Below are 22,298 nucleotides of genomic sequence, written 5' to 3' on the forward strand. Positions count from 1 at the left end.
GAACATGCTCATCATATTTATCTGGGAATACAAATACTGACCTGAATTCAGGCCAGCTTTCAGTTTTCCTCCCAGGCTCTCAGCAGCATAGATTATATTCCCCTTCTCTTAATCATCTTCCCCACCCTTTATTCTACTGTACCACAGAGCAACCTTGCTCCATATGGGTTGTATTTGGATCCTCCACTTCTTGGGGTGAGGAGCTGAGCAGAGAAATGTCTTCATTGCCATGATGGGGCTTGGGCTGTGAGATGACATGTGGCACATCCTATTCCAGCAGGAATCCATCTGCCCCCTCTTACAGAGTAGAAGACATCCTCCTCTTTATCTTCTGAATAAAGCTACAAGCATTTTTATGTGGGAAATCTGTCCCGTAACTCAGCTAGAAATAAATAAATGCAGCAAACAAATGGGTGGCACTGTTCCAAAATGCAGTTACTCTGTCTGGTGCACCGTGGCTGCTGAGAGGTGTGGGGCTCTGGGGAGCGGGGTGTGATGGGCTCGGCTTGGCCTGCAGCCTTGTCTTTCAGGCCACATCCACAGGCTCATCAAAGGATTCAAACTTCTGTGCAGTGAGTAGTCTGAAGTGTGGTGAATCACAGCTTCTGGATGTGTGGGGTGGAAGGGACCTGCTGGGTCACCTGTGCTTTACTTTCAGGAGGATTCTTCCTAATTAGAGCACGACTTGTGACTTGCAAGATGTCTTATTTGAGTGGTTGAATAAATTGCCATCCTCTCTGTGAGATGTGAAAGTGTACTTACTAATATGCCTGTAAATGTCTCAGCTGTGAGGTTGTTATTTACTGCACTATTGTAATGCAAATGTTTGTGGTTATGTTTGCATTGATCACACAGACAGTGCACACAAATTTTATTCCTTGTGGTATTTAAGCTTGCTTTTTTTTCCCTTCCTGCTGTATCTGTTCTGTTAGACACTATATAATAGAAATTGCTTGAAGTGTAATTGCCTGTCACTCAAGTGCCATTTTACAATATAGAGCTGTATCAATTAAAAGATTCTTCCTCCTCCAATTAATTTTAATTCTTGGGGGTAGATAGCATTGTTTGTCTACAGAACACTCCACTAAATCATTTGGTACTTTGTACATTTGTTTACTTTTAAATGTAATCTATGTGAAAGGTAATGGCCTGTAGTTACAGCTGCAGAAAAGAACATTCATTGTCAGAGTCTTCTGGCTGGCTGTGGTGCTCCTAGCGTGGATGTAGCCTGACTGCTCCAGTGTGATAGATGTGAAATCACTGGTTGTACACAGCCAAAGAGGGGGCAGCTGCCCTCTTTTCATGTGCATCTTCGGTCGGGAGGTAGGGAAGTTGGAAGTTTCCTAAATGAACTATTTTTTCAAGTTTGTCAGTCTGAAGACCAGTATGTCCTATATGACTCTTGTGGATGCAGGCAAGCATCAGAAATGGTAGCTCAGCTTGAGAAACACAGGGAAACTGTTTAGAATTGGTATTTCTTGTTTGGAGTGGTCCTCCAATGGAGTCGCTTTTCAGTGCATACAGACACTTTGGAAAAATGGAGCCTGTGAGTAGGAAGCCTTGACTGCAGTAGGAGCCTGCTTTGAGATTAATGATTTTATCTGTATATATAATACAGATACCTCCTACAGATGGGATGATAGCTCAGGGGTAATCTCTCTGATGGGAAGCAGGAAGAGCTGCTGTTTCGAAGGTATGAGATGACATCTTTTAGTGTCTCTCTTCAGTGTTCGTTGAGGATAATCCTACCTTGGGTTAAGGGATGGCCTTAAATTTGATGGAGATTGGATTAGGTGCCAACTGATTTAGGTATCTAATCTATAAAGAATAAAACTATTAGTTTGAGTCATGTAAGTACACAAGGAAATATATTTTGAACTTCATGTACTATTAGATAGTCAAGACAGTGGACATTATGTTAGCTACTGGCAGTGATACTGCCATGGGCTCATACTCTGGATCTCTGGATCCATTGTTTTTTTGTTGTGGGTGGGAGGCTGTTCCAAGAACTACTGTAAGCTGCTAAAACTGATTACATAATTATTTTTTAATTTGTAACGAACTGTTAGTCTGTCAAAATGGAACTTGAGGTTTTCTATGGAAGACCTAATACTTGCCTTAAAATCACGTGGTTTCATTTTGGTCTGTAATTGCCTGGAGTTTGCCCAGCTGCACTGACTGCCAAAAATAGTTGATATTTCAAGACCATTGTGTGGGCTCTGAGTGTCAATGTGTGTACAGCTTGTGTTAAGAATCAACATCCCTTATTTGGGGAAAAAAAAAAGATCCATTGGGGCCCATTTCTGCTAAAGCCAGAGCAAACCTGGAACAAAACCCCATGTCTTTTACAGTCATCTTTTTCTTTCAGCTCCCACGTCCATTTATTTCATGATGCTGTTGGCACTGCAGGGACAGTTTGTTCTTCCTCTACTGCACTCAGAAACTTTCTGTTTGCTGGGAGGTGCCTTTGGCAGCTTGCATTGAGGAGCAAACTGTGATTTCAGTTTAAATGAACACTGCTTCTCTTCAATAAGAACTTGTTTAAACACAGTCAGGTTAAAAACCAACTAAGAGTCTTTATGGAAGAGCTTCCAGTTTAAACATGGCCTGGCAGGGATGTGCACAACTTTGCCAGCATTTCAGAGAGGTGACCCTTTACAGCGGTGTCCCTGTCTCCTTGTTGAAGGTGCTCAGCAAAGAGAAGGCTCTCAGTTTCCCTTAAATCAGGCCAAATTTTGAAGGGATAGTGAGAAAGGTGGCCTATCTTGTGTTGATACAAAGTGAATGCAGGTTTTTTCAGAGACCTGCTTGTTTCAGTGAAGAGTGTGTAGGAATAATCATCTCTTGTGTGTTGGGAAAGACTTAAGAAGTCATTCAGGGTGCTGGTGTGCTTTCTTCTGGCTACCTGGTGGATCAGATATAAGCTGCTGCTCAGTCCAGGCCACTGTCTGAAGTGGTGTCCCAGAGGAGCTGTGTGTCCATGGGTGATGGGCACAAGCCTGGAAGAGTAAACCCTCTCCCTGTGCTAGCAGTGCTCTTGGTACTTATTGTTCTGCATTGCAGGAGCCCAAACTGATATCCAAAATATGAGTTACACCTGCTTCTTAGTCTTCCTGATCACTTTGGTGTTTCTAATCCCCACTTGATGCTCCTGTTGCTATGAAGAAAGGTAAAACAGGCAGAAGACCCTGATTACGTGCTTGAGAAGCAATTAAATGGTGTTGGAAATGCTGCCAAAACATGAAAAGCAAAGGGAAAGGATGAATCCGGGAAAAAAAAAAATTCTGTTTCTTACATTGTGTGTATTATTAATAGATGGAAAATTATTTCAGACAAAGCTGTGAATTTTGTTTGCCCTTCTAAAAACATTCTAATTTTTTTTAAAGCTTCCCTCTGAGTATTACGGCCAACCTCATTTCACAGCTAGATGTATTCATCTCCATTAAATGCAATGGACAAAATCTACAAAATCCAACTGCTTAACATTATGAGCAGCTTGCATAAACATGAATTATTAAGGTCACAAAAGCTCCTAGAAACCAGTCGAAATGAGTGCACTGTTGCATTTCTTTTTTCAAAACATGCATTAATTAATAAGGGGCTAAGCAGCCAGACTGTTTCTCCCACTCCCCCCCCACCCCCCAATCAGATTTTGCTTTCATCAAGTGGAGGGGAAAGTGTCACTTCTCTCTCTTCCTCCTCCCTTTTGTTTGGCTGGAGCACAGGAAGGTGCCAGACTTCATTCTTCACAAGCCAGTCATTCACAGCTGTGATGCCCTAAAATGCTCAGACGGGTTGTGTTGGGGCTATTACAACACAACACCCCCTCCAGAATGGCCAGGGGTTTCATTTCATGTCTTCTTGGACTGCCAGAATAGGAGCAGGAGTCTGAAGACAGGCTGCCTGGAGCTAGAGAGTAGTCACAACCACATGTTTGGGCAGTGCAGAGAGGTCAGGGTGCTCACAGGAGAAACGTGGAAGAGAAGAAGGCAATGAGGGGAATGTGGTGGTAGCGAGAGGTCTCATCCTCTCTCTGGAAGCACCACACGCCCCGGTTTGTGTATGTGTGGGCATCGTGGCATATGCTGGTCCCCTCTACATGTCATGTGCTGGTCCTTCTTCCATGTAGTGTGGGCACAGGCAGCACGTGGTGGCCATGGAGGTATCAGGGCTGTAGGAGCATTTGGTGGGAGCTCCTCTGCAGCCCAGGAAATAATTTCAGCAGCTTGACTGAGGAAAGGGCTGCTGTGACTGAGGGGCCAAGCCCTCCTTGTGTTGCAGAGTCAAAGCACATGTCAAGTTCAACACGGGAAGATACTTGCAGCAAGGAGCTGAAGAAGAAAAAAAAAAATCCAGTAATAGTGTTAGTTTTTAAAATTAATTAATTCAGTTGTTGTGCTGGCTGTAGAGGAGGCAAGTCAGATTAACTGTGTGGAGGGAAGAGGCTGCAGTGTCCGAGTGGGAGTTGAGGAGAACTTCAGTGGTGGGTGCGGGTGGTGTGGGTGGTAGGCGAAGGCTGAATCTTGTTGAGCTTACACAGGAAGAAGCAGCTCAGATGAGAGAGCTTACTCATGGGACTCTATGTTTAGGAGAGGGGATGCCTTCAAAGACGGTCCTAAAATGTCAAAAATATTATAAGTGAATATTGCAAGTGAACTTGTGTATAAGGTGGTTGAGCCTTGGTGTCCTGGAGATAGCAAATGGCTTGAGACTTTCTTACCTGGTTTGTACCTTAAGTAAACCCTCTAAGGCAGACACCTCTCTGTGGCTGTCGGTGTGGAGAAGGTGGGGATGAAGACTGATGGTTGGCATCTCTGCTCTCTGTGGTCCTGGCATCTGGAGAAGAAACTCAGGTAGGCAGGGTTTGGATTGTTGAACTCCAGAAAAACCAAGTCTTTACTTTTGGCCTAGCTGTGACTCCATTTTGCTTGGTGCCCTAATAATACAGCACAAATGCCAAGACATCTCATGTGGTCTTCTAAAAATCTTCCCAGGTACCACACCTGCACTTTATCTGTGAGGAATCTAATTTCTGCAGCCACTAGAGAAGCTGTGTTCAAGGAGACAAAAATGTTAAAGCCATTGTTCAAATGCTTCTACTCTGGGGTGGGTACCTAGTTTTAACTTCCCAAACAGAAAAGAGGTTCTTTGGGATGAGTTTGGAGGGAGGACCTGCCTCCACCATGCTGCGAGATGGGACACAAAGGCCACAGTGCAAACATTCACACCAGAGATTAATGTTTATTGGGCCTGCCTTGTTAAAAATCAGGAAAAATATTTGTGCCATGCTTCATTCCAGCATGGTTGTTGAAAATTAGCCTCATCAGAGGCTGCTCTTGATATATAATAAAAAAACTCTAAGCAACAAAGGAGCTTTAAAAGAAGCAAAGACTTGACATATTTGTTAATACTCAGGGTAGCAATGCATTAATTTTAAGGCATGCTTTTTATTTTTTTTCTTAAATAAAATGAGGACACTAATTAAAATTAATCCATTTATAAATCTTTCCACATCCAATTTTAAAGCGTAAATAAAATATTTGCCTTGTCCATCCCTTTTCTCATCCTAAGACAATACAGACTATGTAACTTTTAACTCTTTCAGGTAATGAGCAGATAAAGGTATCTCTAATGATTTGCTAAAAGTTACAAAAATTGGTGGCACAGTGGAGATAGCTTTTAAAGTGCAGGAAGGATGGCTGTGGAAATGTTGGGAGTGCCTTAAAATGGGTTTTAAAGCTTGCCTTTGGGATCTGCAAACCTGAGCAATTTCTTGCCCTGGCTGCCTCCCTGTCCTCCATTCCCACCCCTTTCACAAAAATGACCTGTCTCTTTGCTGCCTTCCTTGATGTGCATTTTTCAGTGTGATAATTTGCATTATAAAATACATAGGGATGAATTTACTCCAGTTTTACTCCCAAAGTCAGGCAGGATTTTAATGGGTGAGGTTGGAAGAAGAGAGGTGGTGGACCAATCCACAAATATGCCATATTTGATTAATTTATGTGATTAAAAAAAAAAAAAAAAAAAAAAAAAGAAAGGGGTGGGGGGCTTATGACAAAGAGACTCTGAAGTTTTAGTTCTGTGACACGTGAGACTGCAGTGTTGCCAGTGCTGAAGGTGTTTTTTTCTGTGCCTTGTTTAGAAAGGAAGCTGAACACGACGACCTTGGGTCTGTGATTGTTGGTAGCTCCTCAATGTATGTTAATTAGGAAAGACTTCGAGAAAAGTAGTACAGCTGCTGAGGGAACTACACACTCTAATTTTTTAATGTGTTCCAGATATTACCAATTGTGCCTACAGATCTTTGGTGCACTTGTGGCTGTGCGGAGGATGCATGTGAATATGTACCACATTTGCATGTAGAGTGTTGGCAAAACTGCTACCCTCTTCCCCCCCCCCCCCCCCAAAAAAAAAAAAAAATCCCAAACAATCAAAAACCCTCTATAGGTGATACTTTAAACGTTAACATAAACTGTGTGTCTCTGCTTTGTCTCAGGCCAAAGTGAAGTGATAGCACGGAGCACGTCTGTTGTGTGTGAGGATGCTCCCCTCTGCTTTCATATGCAGATTTTTAATAAAACAAGTATGCATCTCTGCTTCTTGTCATTCCTGTCCCTGGGAAGTTTCACATCCTTTGCTATCTTCTATCAGTTTTCTGCTCTTTGATTTTGATGTCTGTTCTTTATAAATCTTCCAGCCTGAAATCTGCCCAAAACTGCCCCCACTTCTCCTTGGCAGGACTAAAACTCAGCAGCTGCAGACAAAGTGAAGGTAAGAGGAGGAAAATTGCAAATCCTCAGAGAAAAATGTGCAAACCAAAGTTATGCTGCCTTGGGAAGGAGCAGCTTGCTATGGCTCTCCTACAGACGCAAGTGGGCAAGGAGTAGCTGCTTGGTTGATTAGCAGATGGAGAGTTTAGATCATTGTTTCCAGCAGTGTTTGCACGCTAAATATTTATCCACGGTGCACAGGAGCATTGTTCCACCTTTCCCAGAGAAGTAGTGCCCAGGTAGGAGGTTTGAGCCCCCCTTACTCCCAAGGCTAATGGGATTTAGCTTCGTGATAGCAAGTTTGTGGCTCTTAAAAAAAGTTGCTGAGACCTGCTGTTTTCAGCTGTGCTAGTGGTAATCAGTCTCCTTTTGTGAAAGCATAAAGAGACAGATGTTGCAATTGCAGGAGTCAAGGCTCCACTGGGTGTTTGCTCGAGGTGTTCTCTCTCCATGGGGCGGTGGGGGAGTTCAGGAAGACACAGCTGGACGCTCACCCTCCTCATCACCAGAAAATGAGAGGATTTCTCCTTACAGAAAGCACCTTCTCCATGGAGCCATGGTGGGCCTTTTGTCCTGTATGCTCAGTTTTCTGCTTTAAAGTACTGTGCAAAATGACTTCTGTGCTTCCAGCTACAGATTCAGAACTGCTAACCACCCACTGTACAGCTGCTAATGCACAGATTATCTCCACAGCCAACAGCTTTAAGTAATCAAACAGAGATAATTTTACCTCTGTGACTCAACAAATAAACACCAGAATCAGGAAAAATCCTTTTGCCCACACAATCCTACCCAGGCTTTCAAGGGCAGAGTGAAGAGTTTCATCAGAGCCTGCAGAGGTGTCAAGGTCACCAGGTTTGTCCCATCCTGGATCGATGGTGAGTTGCCTGTGCAGTGGTGTCGGGTGCTCTCAGGAGGTCACAATGCTCTGTAACCTGATGAGACCATCTCTTGCTGCTACTGCAAAAGACATTAAATGAGTAGAACATACACTAGAAGTTGTGTTTGCAGTCCTGCTTTCACAGAGAAAATTGTGGCTTGGAACAGCTTTTGTTAATGACTTCAGCCTTTAACTTTCTGTTCTTCGGAAGAACCGACATTTCTCACGACTATCATGGGTTTAGCACCATTAAGGAAACACAACTGTTACATATTGTAACATTGCATCTGTGGCTTCTTTCTCACTGACCCAAAGCCACTAGTGTTGAGAAAGAGAAGAATTGTAGCCCAGAATTATCAGAAAACATTTTTGCACTTTAAAAGTCTGTTTCTTTTTGCTTTTATTTCCCAGATCAGCTAATTGTGACCATTTTCGTAGAAATGTGGTTTTTGTGTTAGTAAATTCTAGTTGCTCCAAGCTTCTCTCATTTTCCCTGCCCTTTCCCCCTTTGTTCTAGTCAACTCATTTCCTTATTCCTGTTTTTAAGGATACTTAGCATGTTGTCATTGGGAAACAGCACTAATTTCTTCATGGAAAGAAACTGCTTAACGTTTCATGTGTTACAGTGAATAATTAAATAAAGAAAAATATATAAGCCCACAAAAGTAGCTGGCAGCTGAAAGGAAGAAAGCATTTGCAGTCTGCTGGGGAAAAGTGACACTCCTGGCCTGGTGTCTTTAAGCACAAGGGTAAGATTTAAAAATGAATAGGTCTGGCATGACATTAAAAAAAAATCTGGACTTTTCGACTTTCAATGCATTTATAACATTAATCTTTAATTGTTCTATTCTTGAGCTACTGGTTGTGAGATCAGAGCTGGAATTGGTGGGGCTAAGGAAAACCAGGCTGGTAAGTGGAATGAAATGTCAGCAGGGACCATGACCTAGTGAACTGCCAGGGATGGAAAGGCTGTCAGCACTCAGGCAGGCGAGGAGCCTGGCAGCCTGATAGAGTATGGCATGAGCAGTCTCCACATAAATAAGGGGTTTTATTGCCCTTCATAGTCCTTTTCACCCTTTCTGGGCTGTACAGTCATTGCCCCTTTTCTTTCAATTTTATAATGAATCTTGAAACACAACTGTTGGGCTTTGCGAAAGTGGGGTGAAAAACTGGGCAGATGGGACCTCTGTCCTGGGAGTTGGGAGAGGGCTGCCTGCTCCCAAATGATCTAAATGGACCATGGAATTTTTTTCTTTTCAAATGAAACCAGAAGTGAGCAGTAATTTTGCAGTGACCTTTGCAGTTTTATAGAATGAGATCAGACAGTTGCCATCCTCATGGCAGAGGGAGCCTTGTTCTAACAGTAATTCAGGGCCCAGTTACAAATGGGGAACTGCACTGTGTCTTTATCTGCACCTCCTCCTGTCTAGTTTTTCCTCTCACTGCACGTATAATCTCAAATGGATAACATGCTTTAGCAGAATTTGCTGAGACCAGAGAAGATAGAGAGTTGTGCAGAGCAGGAGCTGCCTGTGCCATTGCGCATCGCTTTGAATTTGGTTAGTGTTTGTCTCATCAGCTGGGGTAGGAGCCTTTGTGTTCTCCTTTTTCTACCCCTGTGTGCTGAGATTTGGAGGCTGGATCACATCATTTTTATCTGCATCATCCAATTGCCTTTTGCATTTTCTTTTCTGTGTGTGATCTGCAGCTCTGGCTCCAGTGAGGACACAGTGGGCAGGACTGTAGTGGTGGCCTGTACCACCCTGAGAATTGTTGATGTAGGTCTGGTGTGCTTCATACTCACCAGAGTGACTGCTCAGCAACCACAGAACATCTCGCATCCCTCCAGCCTTCACATGCTCTGCTGCTCTGCCAGTGTGACTGGTCTGACCTCTGCTCAGAGTGAGAGATTGGGTCCAATTCAACTTGTAGCGAAGTGGGGAGAGGCCTAGGGAGCTGTTGCAGCAACCCGGAGAGTATCCAAAATGAGGAGAAAAGGGACTTTTCGTTTCCAAGAAGACTGTTAGAAATTCTTGTCAAGGGTTGGGCTGTATCAGTGCTGTTAACTCTTCTGCTGGCTTATCTATGTACTGCTGAAGTTGTGACCTTTTAGATCATGTCCACCAATTCTGCTCTTTAAATTGACAGACTCTGCACTGAATGGCTCATACTTGGTAAGACAGATATGGAAAAGATGAGAAAGACTTTGAGAGGAAATGTGGTTTTATATTACAACTTCTTGCACCTCATCTTTGGTAGCTCACCAGCGTGTGATGGGCTGTATGGCAGAAAGGGTTGTGCCATTTTAAATGTGCTGCTTATTTCACTGGCTTAGACCTTTCCTGTAGACTTGATTCAGCAAGGTAAATAACCACACATCTACCTTGAATTGCATGAATACTACTACTGAAATTAGCGACACTCTTCCTGTGGTTCATTTAGGATGCATGGTTGCAGCTGACCCAATTCCTGCTGAAATAAGTGGAAGAATTTCCCAGTATTCTATAAACCCAGGTCAGGTCCTAAATCCGTTTAACCCTTTGAATGCCTGCATCGGTGCCTGCTTACCTCAGTGTCATGGTTGGGGAGTGGTACAAATGCTGGCATGCATAGCACTGACCCGCATTTTTTCCGTAAGGTGCACCAAAAGAGGAGCTCTCCTCGGCCCCAAACACACTGCAGTTCATCTTCTGATGCTGCTCTGTGTCACTATCTGATTCCTCCTCTGCCTTGATCACTCTTGATTTTATTCAGCAGAATCTGCATTTTCCCTGTGTGTGAGTAACAAATAAGAGGAGTCACTGCACTTGAGAGTCAGTAGGAGAGTAACAGCAGCCAGACCTGGAAATCCAGTAACCCTGGCACCACTGACCTGAGGATTAAACCCTGCTCACTGAAACATGAGCCCAGGCTGCCAAATTGCCCATGATAAACTTGAAAGAACTGGGTAATAAAACCATGTCCGCTTCTATTTTCTTTGCAGCAACTTTTTAGCTGGAGGCTCATAACCGGCTGCAGCAATGTGAATAGAGAGCCCCCGCAAGAGACCTGGCAGCGCTCAGTTGTGCTCTAGGATCCCATTCTTGGGGTTTTGTTTGTTTGTCGTCTGGATTAAGGGGATTAAAGACTTAACCTTTGTACAGCCTTTCAAATAATAATGTATTTGTGCTTGTACTGCATGTCAGGGAAGCATTCCCCCCCGCTCCTGATTTCATGATACAAGTGAAGATCTGAGACTGGTCAGGCTCATGTAAAGTTGTGTCTTGTGCTTTAAGCCCCCATGAATTCAGCTCAGTGCTCCTGTTCTCCTCTATTTGGTGGTGTTGCTGGAACCAGGGCAGAGTACCTGCTTCAGACCCCAATCCCAGGAACTGGGAGCTGTCCTGTTAGTGGGGGGTCGCAATCTGAGCTGCTAGATCCTCGTCCAGCTGCTGCGCCTCTGGGCTGTGTTTTTTGTAATCAGAAATAAAATTTATGCTGCCAGATGGGACCCTGCTGCATGTCAGTCTGTTGGTGGCTGGCTGTGGCTATTCCTTACCTCCTGCTCTGGAGTGGCTTTTTAAAAACAGGTTTCAGAGGTTTGTAGTTTGCACTGTAGCCCTTTGAGTGAATTGCAGTAGCTTTTTTGAGATTCTTTTGGGATTTTTTGGGGGATTATTCCAACAGTGACTGAAATTTTCGAAAGCATCTAAGTGATTTAACAAATTTATTAGGATGTGCAAAAACAAGACTAAGGAAGACTCGAGAGCTGTCTTTAGCTTGAACATTTTTCTTCTGCTCCCTGTGCATATTCCACATGTGATTAAGGGAAGACCCAAGGCCAGCTTTGGGACCAGCTGGTCCCACCTGCAGGTATATCATCTGCAGGCATGTCCAGGACTTGCTGTCCTCAATATGGTGCAACACCTGCGTGGTCTGAGGGATGCCAAAGAGTCAGGCAGACATAGAGATGTGGGTGGCCCTGGCTTTAAGCCCTTGTCCTTGGAGCTGCTTCCCTACAAATAGCACTGATCCCAGAGACACTGTATGTGGGGGTGGGAGTTTTGGGGATTGGATTTGTTGGGAATGAGCATTCATGGGAATGGGAGTCCTTGGGTTGAAGTGTGTGAGGAAAAGGCTTTCCTCTGGCAGTTTTCTCCTTGGCAGGGAGGACAGTCTGCCTGGCTGCCTCATGGCTAAAAGCAGTCCAGCAAGGAATGCACGATTTTGTGATCGCTGTTTTTGGAGATATGGTGATGCTGTAGGACTCCAGTAGATGCAACTGTCAGCATGGCATGCTGCAGACACTTGGTGGAAAAAAAAAACCCTCATGATTTTGGCTCTTCTTGTATACAGCAGACTGGATGTAACAAGGATGATACAACTTTATCATCTGGATCAGGTAACAGCATTACCATCTGGGTGTCATCACTTTCGGTAACTGTTGCCTCCTCCAACAAACTGCAGCTCTTTCCTAGACAGAGCAGCCAATGTAACTACTAATTTGAAAGCTACAAGACAGAGAAAAGCCATGGATCTACAAGTCTGTATCCAAGAGTCTGTACTATCCAGCCATGCTCAGGACATGAGTGACCACTGCTTTCCCTCCAAAGACAACACATGCTGTGTCAGCCTCTAACAAAGCTTTGTTACCATCAAGGACTTCACTCTAGGGAAATAATTTTTAGAAGAACTGCCTGAATATTGCCTGAAAATGTACTTTAAAGAGAATCCTTAATCAAAGTGATGTAACAACAGGGGTATTTACTTTTCTACTCGACCCTGGAATCAGTAAGTCACAGAGAGTTAACCCTCTTCTGCATTTTAGAGAGGATTTTATCTTGCAAGAAATTTGCCCTACCCTGCTGAAATTTAGAAGATGTGAGTCTCCCTGTGTCTCCTGCACAGCGAAGGGAATGCAAACTGAGCTTGAGCAATATATGTTAAATTTGCCAACAGTTCTCCGCTGCAATAAATACCTCTTGCAACATAACACTGCAATCCATGGATTGCAAGCACGTGCTTTCTGGATTATAATATACTTCATCCACTCCACCAAATGCCCATAAGGAAATTGTAAGTGAAATCAAACCACAATATATGAGTGTGAACTTGCACAGACAGTTGATTTAGGACACAAGCACCTCTTTCTGGCTCTTGGCTCTACAATTTTCAGAAGCAATTCACAGCAAGTACGTAATAGTCAAACAAGTTGGGTTGAACATTAGGCTATGTGGTGGGTAACATGAAGGAATAGATGGAAATGTGGTTACAAATCTGAAACTTTATCTTTGGAAACTCTGTGTAGCATTTCTGAGAGCTCCACTTGACCTACAACTGCTGGGTAGAGACAGTAAATGTGATGTAAAGGCAGTGAAACTGAATTAATTTGAAAAGTCTAAGTGAATATTAATAGGACCTGCTATATTCAACAATTTACAAGCATATCTGGCATTTACAGATGAACTATGCTGTTTGTTACATATTACATTAAAGAAGAATCCTGAGCCAACATATCAAAATGTCAAACTAACACAGCATTTTTCTTTGATCTCCTTTTTTGTTAAAATGAATTATTGATAGCCTTTTTCATGGCTGACAGGAGAAATTTCTGATTTTTATTTGCGTACTAGATCAAATCTCTTATTCCTTCTGTAGACTGAGGTCTTTACAATAATATCTAGATATGATATGTGCAATTGCAGAGCTTGGATTCTTTCTAGTGGGGAATGTTCTCCCCACCCATCCCGTGCTGTTGTGATTTCTTAAGATGATATTTTCATTGGAAGTCTTTAAGCAAACACATAGCCCACCCTGGAGCCAGTGGTCAGGGCGAGAGTGCGATGGCTTTATGTGGGCCTACAGACCACAGTGGTGGGAGTGCAGCTCCACAGAGGGATCTGGAGCTGGTTTCCTAGGATCTGTGGAGAAAAACCTGTTTGTCTTTTCAGTGCTGTGGCTTGGAGAAGGTGTTTTCCAGAGTGAGGTTAGATTATGCTAGGTTTCAGTGAGATGGGGTGTACGGTTCTGGAGGTTTTGGTGGTACCAGGGGATAAAAACATCTCTATTTTCCACCATTGCCAGGTTTGGACATCAGCAAAGCCTTGGTCACTGCAAGAGCTCTCAGCTGCTCCGAGTTCCATGGTTTGCAAAACTCTGTTTCTTTTCAAATGTCACCCCAGCTCTCTGGCAGTCGTGTGTTTCTTAAGGATCCACCTCACTCTTGGGACTTGGCAGCCCCCATACCCATTTGCTGAGCTTCAGCTACAAACACAGAAGTGGTTTTGGCTTGTTTTATTTTAAGGTCAGAAGTCTCTGTCAGAGAAACAAAGCTTCCTCCTCTTGGTCTCCTGTTTATCCTGTTTAGCATTTTTGATTGCATCCAAAAGATGCTGCTTGAGTTTGGCAGCTGTTGGGGCTCTTCCTCCGACATCTCGGGGTTTACTCAGGCACAAGGAAGGATGGTGCAAACCGTAGCCATAAGGCTCATGAAAGGTTTTAGATTTGCATGGATTTAAATTGTTTCACTTGGTTTAAGTCAGAATAAATTGACTGGAAATGTGGGTGAGGGTGGCCTTAGGCAGAATGCTGCATGGGCGACAGAGGGACACACTTATCTGCTTATACTCCCCCATCCTCAAATGTGCTTCTCTTGCCTGCATCCCATAACAGATTTGCGAAATGCATTTCCCTCCCTGCAGTTGTGGAAGGGGGGGGACCAGCAGCCCTTGTCTTTCTGTGCCTCCGAGGAGATGCAGAGCCTGTGAGTGCCTTTCCCTGCCTTCTGCTGTCTCTCAGCCAGCAGGTCTGCTTGCTTTCTTCATGCTTTAATCAGGTTTTTTCTCTCTGTTCTGCTGACCCAGTTTAGGCTCTTTGAAGGCACGGCAGAGCTCCCCGGTGGCTGCAGCTCTGCCTTCAGGGTACATGGACGAGCGGTGGAGCTGAGCAGACGAAACGGCAGCAGCAGCACTCAGCCCAGGGGAGGAGGGTGGTTTTGGAAGTGTGGGTCTCCTTGGTTTGCTCCCCTAGGCATATTTGGGTGCATGTTTTTCTCAACTGCTGCGTAGGGTGTGCTGTTGTTTGTGTTTGGTTTTTTTTTTAGTTCATTTTTTTTTCAAAGGAGTTTTCATTTAAAGGCTGCTGGAGCAGTCTGCAGTGGGGTTTCAGACACACATGCTCACAGTTCGTGCCTTAATAGCACCTGACATAACCTGGTCACAGGCACCAGCCAGGCAGAGATTATCCATCCCCCACCACTGCTCTGTCCCCTCTCCTGTCCCCTTTTGTAGGGCATCCTATATCTCTGGCGGCATTCCCTTCATGAATCTCTGGAGGATCCTGACAGGAGCCCTTCTGCCTCCCCTTTTTATCCTGGGGTCTCAGTTTCCTGCTCAGGTGCTGAATTTGGGGCGAGTGTGGCTCTTTTCTTTGTGTGTGGGTGGGGATCCCGGCTTTGCTGTGACTGCACAGGGATGATTGCAGCTCTGCAGTAATAATTACGTGAGCCAGGCTGAAGAGTGATGGTAGGGGAGAGGATCTTTGTGGTGGGATGACTCAGGGGTGGGATGACGCAAGCCTGGGCCCTGACTTTCTCTTTGCAGGCTGCAGAAACTTCTCTGCAAAAAGCTGGCATCTAGGTCGGGGAGTAATCTACCACATGGCTGCCAGTATCCATTCTCTCTGCTTGGCACTGGCCCCACTTCTTACTGCAAAGGCCTCCAGAAAAAGCATGAGACTATTTGTTTTCATTGTTTTTGTTGGTATTTGGTGGTTTCCTGCCTGGCTGAAGGATCTCAGGTGGTGTAGGAGAAAACTAAGGACCTGTCCTCATGAAATGCTGTTCTCAATGAATTCCCTGACAATTGGCCTTTTGGAACTTTTATTACAAATTGACTTTATTCCATCCCATGTCCCATTAACCAAGAAGAGTAATATGGGTTTGCACACAAATTTACTTTAACCTGGGTGAATCTACCTGTGTAGACATGGGGTATCAGAGGATCTGCATGTATAAAGTTGGTCTGGTGCTGTGGCAGCCTTTGAGTGACCCTCAGGAGAGGAGACACCAGATTGTGTTTCATTTGCCATACTTGCGACTTTTTCATGGCTGGTAAGTTCAATCATGTGGGCTGGAGGTCACCTAGATGGGGACTGATAACATTTGTGGTTTCAGCCTTCTGCACACTGTTGCTTGATTTGTGGTCATGCTGCAGAGACTGTTCATAGCCTGTCCCTCCCTCTTCTAAATGCTTCTTTGGGTCCAAGCACTAGCCCTGTGAGAAAGGGCACAGAAAGATGGACTTCTGGGTCTGCCTGATGGTTGGCAGGTAGAAACCAGCTTGTTCCAACCTAGGGTGTTTCCCACGAGTGCTTTGCTGTTCAGGCTCCATGTATGGACAGTTGTGTGCAGGTTCTGGTGTGTAAGAGATGCCATCCCTGTGTATGAAAGCTTTAGTATCTGTTCTACAGATTATGTATTCTTATTTCTGTAACCTCTCTTGTTGCCTGTCCCTTGTCTCCTCGTACATCTCCATGGGGGCTAATTTTGAACACTGGACCTCTTCTAAATTCTGTTGCTGGTTTCCTCATGCCTATTCATTATTCAGTGAATAAAACAGGGTACTTTGAAAATTAGTGTGAGTTGTATTTGTTAAACTGGGTAGGTAGTGGCTCTGGAAGTTTTCCCATGGGGTTATTTTGGTCCTGGCCCTCAGGAGCAGAGCTGCTGGTGGAGCTGGGCTGTGCCAAGGCGCCTGGTGGTTTGTGGTGTACACACAGGCTCTGCAGCAGACCCCTGGCTTCATCTTTCACTTGAGATCATGCCAGGATTTAAGCTCTGCAATGAAAGGAAGTGCAAAAACCCTTCTTCACACACATGGTAGTAATACTTTAAGTCTATTTATAGGAAGGGCTGGTATTTTTTCCTGTTGGTATTGAATTATTGTAAGAAGGATAGAAGTGTTACTACAACGGAGTTCTTCATCTCCTCAGAGCATTTCTTCTCCGCTGCCTAACAACTCTGTGTGGTGCTGATGTTGTATGGCCATTTTGGGATCGTTGCTCTCCTGTGGGCTAGGCACAGGTCTTGGAAACCCCTCTGTACCACCGTATTGCTCCACCTGAGGGATTATCAGTGGGGTTTGTGTGTGTGTCAGACACGGGTTTGAGAGTTGCATGGGGTAAGGCTGAACATCAGAGTTAAGACATGGCATTGCTTTTGGACTGATCCTGGGTGGACTCAAGCAGAGCACAGCCCTGAGACAAGGTGTTTTGCACTGCCTCCACAGCAGAAAGAGAATCATAGGAGCAGCTCAGCTCTTCTGCCGCTAATATAGTGCTTTAATTTTTAGTAATTTCTCCAAGAATGAGCTGTGAATATTTTTTTTCCCCCTGTGCAATAGCTGACTTCTTAAAAGCAGAGGCTATGTTTCTTGCAGGCTGTCTTTTCTGTGGTTTTATTAATTTAATCAGTATACAGGTGTATATACGTGTGGTCATCTGACCAAAAACAAGTGCTGTCAGAGCTTTTGCTCCTGCATTCAGGGCATAAAAACTGGCAGTGCTTTGGGCAGCTCAGGTAGCCTTCACATTGACGTCTAGAAAAATCTAATCAATTGTTCCTTCAAAAAGCCACCTTTCTTTTCAAGCAGCTCAAACATGCATTCAGATATATAACACAGGCAGAAGAACTGAGCTGAAATTAATCCAGTGTGTAGTTCCTACAGTGACAAAATATCAGGAAAACTTAGTAGTAGGTTGCCCCAAGATGGCACTCTGTGTGCATGTCATGCTAAAATACTATTATGGTTCTGGAAGACCATCTTTATGATCCATGCACAGCTTATGTCTCTTCCTGGGGAGGTAAAGAAGGTGTAAGCCAGAGGTGACAGGCATGCAGCAAGTATTGTCACACAGCCCTTGAGTGATGGTCAGTGAGGGCATCAAGACTGTTGTCAGAGGTGATGCAGGCAAAGACAGGAGGATCACAGGTGAAAGGGAACTAGTGGTTTGTGACCAGTACATGACCTAATATGTTTCTATCTTTTTGCATGCTTTTTTTGTATTGATAAGGTGATGTAATTCCCAGATATTCATAATATTTCACGCAATTGTTTTGCTATTCCTTTATCGTCTCCTATGCAGGGTACAATCCTTTGACAGGGAAGAGAGTCATGCCCCAAGCAAAATCTGACTGCTGAGGAAGCAGCGTTTCCAGGTAGGTCCAAAATAATAAAATAACTTCCTCTTCTTTTGTTAGTGGAAAAAGCCCTGAAAAATTAAAAAAAAAAGAAGCGACAGAATAGAGGGGAAAATATTGTACCTTAACTTTAGGTTAGGGATCATAGGATTATAGATCAGCTTGGGTTGGAAGGGACCTTAAAAGTCATCTCATTTCAACCCCCCTGCCATGGGTAGGGACACCTTTTCCTAGACCAGGTTGCTCAGAGCCCCATCCAGCCTGGCCTTCAACACTGCCAGGATGGGGCATCCACAACTCCTGTGGGCAACCTGTGCCAGGTGTTTCACCACTCTCACTGTAGGATTTTTTCCTAAGACCTAATCTAAACTAAACCTCTTCCAGTTTGAGCCCATTTCCCTTTGTCCTACCAGGCTGTTGTAAATTGTCTCCCTCCAGCTTTCTTGTCAGCTCCCTTCAGGTACTGGAAGGCCATAGTTAGATCACCCTGAAGCCTTCTCCTTTCCAGACTGAACAAACCCAGCTCTTTCAGCCTTTCCTCACAGGAGAGATGCTCCAGCCCTCTGATTATCTTGGTGCCTCCTCTGGAGTGGCTCCAGCAGGTCCCTGTCCCTCCTGTGCTGGGACCCCAGAGCTGGATGCAGTGCTCCAGGTGGGTCTCACCAGAGCCGAGCAGAGGGGCAGAATCCCCTCCCTCCCCTGCTGCCCACGGGGCTCTGGATGCAGCCCAGGACACATTAGGCTGCATTTTGGAAATTGTTAAGCCCAAGGGGATTAGCCAAATTTATGTTTTAATGAATAGATGATTGTCAGATATGTTTAACTTTGGTATCTTAGGTAGCACGTGGGGGACATTTTTTTCCTTTTTTTTTTTTTCCTTGTGGAGTAATCTTTATGATTCTGCTTTAATGCTTTTTCTTGTCTATCCAAAAAACTGGAAAAGAAAATTTTAAAATAATTAAAGTTTTCTCCTTATCCTGTTCCTCTCTAGCTGTCATTTATAATTCTTTAATGACATACATGCCTTGAATAAACCATACATTTCAAAATGGTTTGTAGAAGGAAAAAAGCCTTTCATGCTTTTGCACTGTACTTTTTGTAATGACTTTTATCAGCCTATGACTGAAAATTTGTCTCCATTTTGGAACTTTCTGTAATGGATTGAGACAAAATCTAATTTTGTACTTCGCATACTCCGTGGGCCAAACAGATCCTTCATTTAATTCCATTAAGCGGGTTTTGCAGAGAAAGGAGTAATTTACAGGAAGCACTTGGCCCCAAACCCCCTTCAAAGTGACTGGCAGATTAGCAATGGCACAGGCACATGGAAATGGGTGCAGCCTCCTTCATATGGGTGGAAGATGAAACCTCGAGCGGCAGGATGTTTTCTGGCGCAAAGGGATGTTACCCAGCAGTGCTGCTGCCCTCCGAGCTTGCTCAGGTGCTCACCCACCGCTGCCTTTGCGTGTCACCCGGAGGACGCCGCCTGCGCTGATGCAGACACTGATTGTGCTGCTCCACAGCCCTGACAGCGCTCACTAACCTGGATTTGATGTGGCATGACAAGACACCAACTTCTGCTCTGGCAGTGAGACTGTTCACGTGCGGTGCAGTCTGACAGAGTCTCCCAGGACGTTTGAGTCGTGTCCGTGCGTAATGGCCTTGTGCAGTTAAGTGGAGCACGCTGTCTGAGATGAAAGTCAAATTTCAGAGCAGGCTTGCTTTCCTCCCCTCCCTCTCCCTCCACCAGTGCCGCTTTCACCACCGCAACGGGATGTCTTCCTGTTTCCCCGTCGCTCCCCAAAACACACAAGCCCTCCTTCCTGCATGGTGTAACTAATCTGGTTTGCTGACTGAGATCTGCTGGGGCCTTTAAAGTGATGCCAGCTACTACGTACTCAGTGTAGCATGGCAGCATTTCAGAGTGAAACTAAAAATCCAAATCCAATAAGCAAGGAAATAACCATAAAGAAGCAGCCCTGGTTTCCATTCTGTCCATCAGCTTGCTGCCTGGTGGGGCAGCTTTGCACTAAAAGTTGGCCATGGACCATATGTTAGAAGTATGAAGACCTCTTTTTTCCCTCTTTAAGCTCAAATCTATGAAGAGATGCATTTTTTAAAATCCTATAGGAAAATCACATTATTTTCAGGGATGAGCTTTCAGGCAGTTTGGGTTCTTTTTTCTCTCTGTTGGGATTAGCAAACAGCAGCAAAACTCACCCTTCTCTTCCTAAATCCCCATTCAAAATGGAGGGGAGGTTACTCAAGCTCAGGTTTTGTTCTTTTGAGATTTAACTGAAAGAGAGTTTCAGTGAGGAGGTTGTGATCCTGTAAGGTGCTGGCTTTCATGAAAATTAGCAGAACAATTTTGTGAAAAATATTTGCATTTCAAGTGAATGCAGATTAGTAAGACTTTTATGGTGAAAAAGACTTTCATGGTTTTGTGAAGAAAACAGGTTAAATGATTTCTTGTTTGTTTAGTTTGTGGAGAGAAGATGACTTTTCAAAAAAGCCTAAAGAACTCTCAAAACACAGCTACTGAACATCATGTAGGGGAACAGGATATGACAAAAACCCAAAGTAATGGGGGAGGCCATCCATAGTGCCAGAATGGGTCCTGGAAGTAGGGAGATGCTTGCTTTTGGAGAAGAATGGAGCGGGTGCTGGAAGCTCCATGGCTCTCTAAAATGGCAGAGCGATGCTCTCTTCTGCCAGAGCGTTCCAAGAGAAAACGGTTCTTACATGGTTTCATCAGGCCAATTTTAACTTTTATTTTATTTCTATTGTACAAAACAAATAAAGAAATTTGCCAGTGTAAGGAGGATTAAGAGGGGATAATCCATTTTTGTGACTCATTCCGATAAGAAATCTCCCTGTAGCCTTCCATCTGAAGACAGTTGCTGACAGATTGTACAAAATATGTCCCTGCATTTTTAGGACCCTGAGACAGCATCTTGCAAGCAGATAAAACCAAATAAAACCTGACAAACCATCTTTGTACTGGAGAGATGAGAAGAAAATGCAGATAGTTTCTGCTAGAGGATTTGAAAATGAAGCTATGAGGAAGGGAATTTAGTTTTAACTTAAACTCCTTAAATGTTCTCTTGAACATGAAGTATCTCAGTTAATTAAAAGTTATTGCATAACTGCTGCTAGGGAGTGAAAAGTTTATTTTTAATTATACTGCCTTACATAATTGTTACATGATGACAGAGGCAGCATGATGAAGTGAAAGAGATTTAACTATACTTTTTTAATACAGTGAAATTAAAAAGTGAGGTGTTGATGCATTAATTCCTCCTTGACTAGTACCTGGATCTGTTTCATGATCTCTGCTTCAGCACTTGGTTTTTAAGGACAGTATCTATTTGTTCTGTACTTGTACAGCCCACGGCTGTGATGACAACTTCTTGAGTGTGGTATTCATCAAGATAATAAATAATCTTGTCCACTTTCAGCTTCTCCTTTGATCTTGGAATGTTTTGGCCAGCAGACTGGTACACATGCATTTGTAACTAATACGCCAACAAATCACATCTATAATTTATCGTAATCATGGAAAACCTATTTCAGCTGGATGATTTCCTAAGTAATTTATTTAACTGTGGTTGTGGAACTGTATTTTCTGCCTTGATATGAAGAACTGTTGGCTTTAAAAGCTGAGCATGCAACAGGACAGTTAAGTATGTTGTTTTTAACCAGAGAGAGCATCTACAGAAATGTTGCTAGCACAGAAAGGGAAAGTGAGATGAAGAGGAACTGAATATTTGCGTGTAAATAAAAGAGAAACTTGATTTCTCTCTAACTTAAAAATATCTCCTGTAAAATACTCCCTTCCCTCTTTGAAGTCTCTGTGTCAGTGTTTGCCAGCATTGGAAGGGTATCACTGTGGAGCTTTGGGTCATTAGGAGAACTTGCCCTGCTTCTGCGTGCTCGGGGATGGGGCTGGTGGAGGCGGCCAGGCCCTGCTCCAGCCTCAACTCCATCATCCAGCCCCAGTGTGGTGCCTTGATGGCTGAAATGTTGTGTCCTGTAGTGTGATGTTCAATTTATCGAAACAAAATACTCATCTGGAGGAGCCACCACCAGCTGATGTGGCTGAACAAAAAAACCAGTAAGGAAAACAGCAGCTCACAGACTGGTCCTGGGTTGACCCTTGTTAGACTTGAAAAGGCTTGTTTCTAGCCATGAGCAAACTCCTGTCCATTTACTTTTGCTTTGACAAGCACCTTTCCTACAAAAGGACTGATGATGACGATGAGTACTGTTGAGCTGGCCTATATTGTGTAGGATTTTTAAGCTAAATGATGATAGACACCATAATAGCTCCAAGGAAATCTGTGTGAGACTCCTCTGCTTTGTGGCTTTGTCCTTCCCCCTCTTCAAATTCTGTAATTTCTGGAAGTACCAAAGACTTTCTTGAGTTACAGAGGAAAAGCTGGAATTGATTTACAAGCTGACCTACTGG

At 44.0% G+C, this 22,298-nt stretch overlaps 1 long non-coding RNA gene across 1 annotated transcript in view; it reads left to right on the forward strand.

Annotated features, from left to right (window-relative positions):
- Nucleotides 1–21,608, forward strand: part of LOC125319538 — a 29,548-nt gene extending 7,940 nt beyond the window's left edge. The window contains exons 3-4 of the long non-coding RNA XR_007200791.1: nucleotides 17,776–17,848; nucleotides 18,822–21,608. This is a non-coding gene — a long non-coding RNA (uncharacterized LOC125319538). The remainder of the gene's footprint in view (nucleotides 1–17,775; nucleotides 17,849–18,821) is intronic.
- The last annotated feature ends 690 nt before the right edge of the window (nucleotides 21,609–22,298 follow it).

This window comes from Corvus hawaiiensis, chromosome Z (assembly GCF_020740725.1).
Source record: "Corvus hawaiiensis isolate bCorHaw1 chromosome Z, bCorHaw1.pri.cur, whole genome shotgun sequence".
Lineage (NCBI taxonomy): Eukaryota > Metazoa > Chordata > Aves > Passeriformes > Corvidae > Corvus > Corvus hawaiiensis.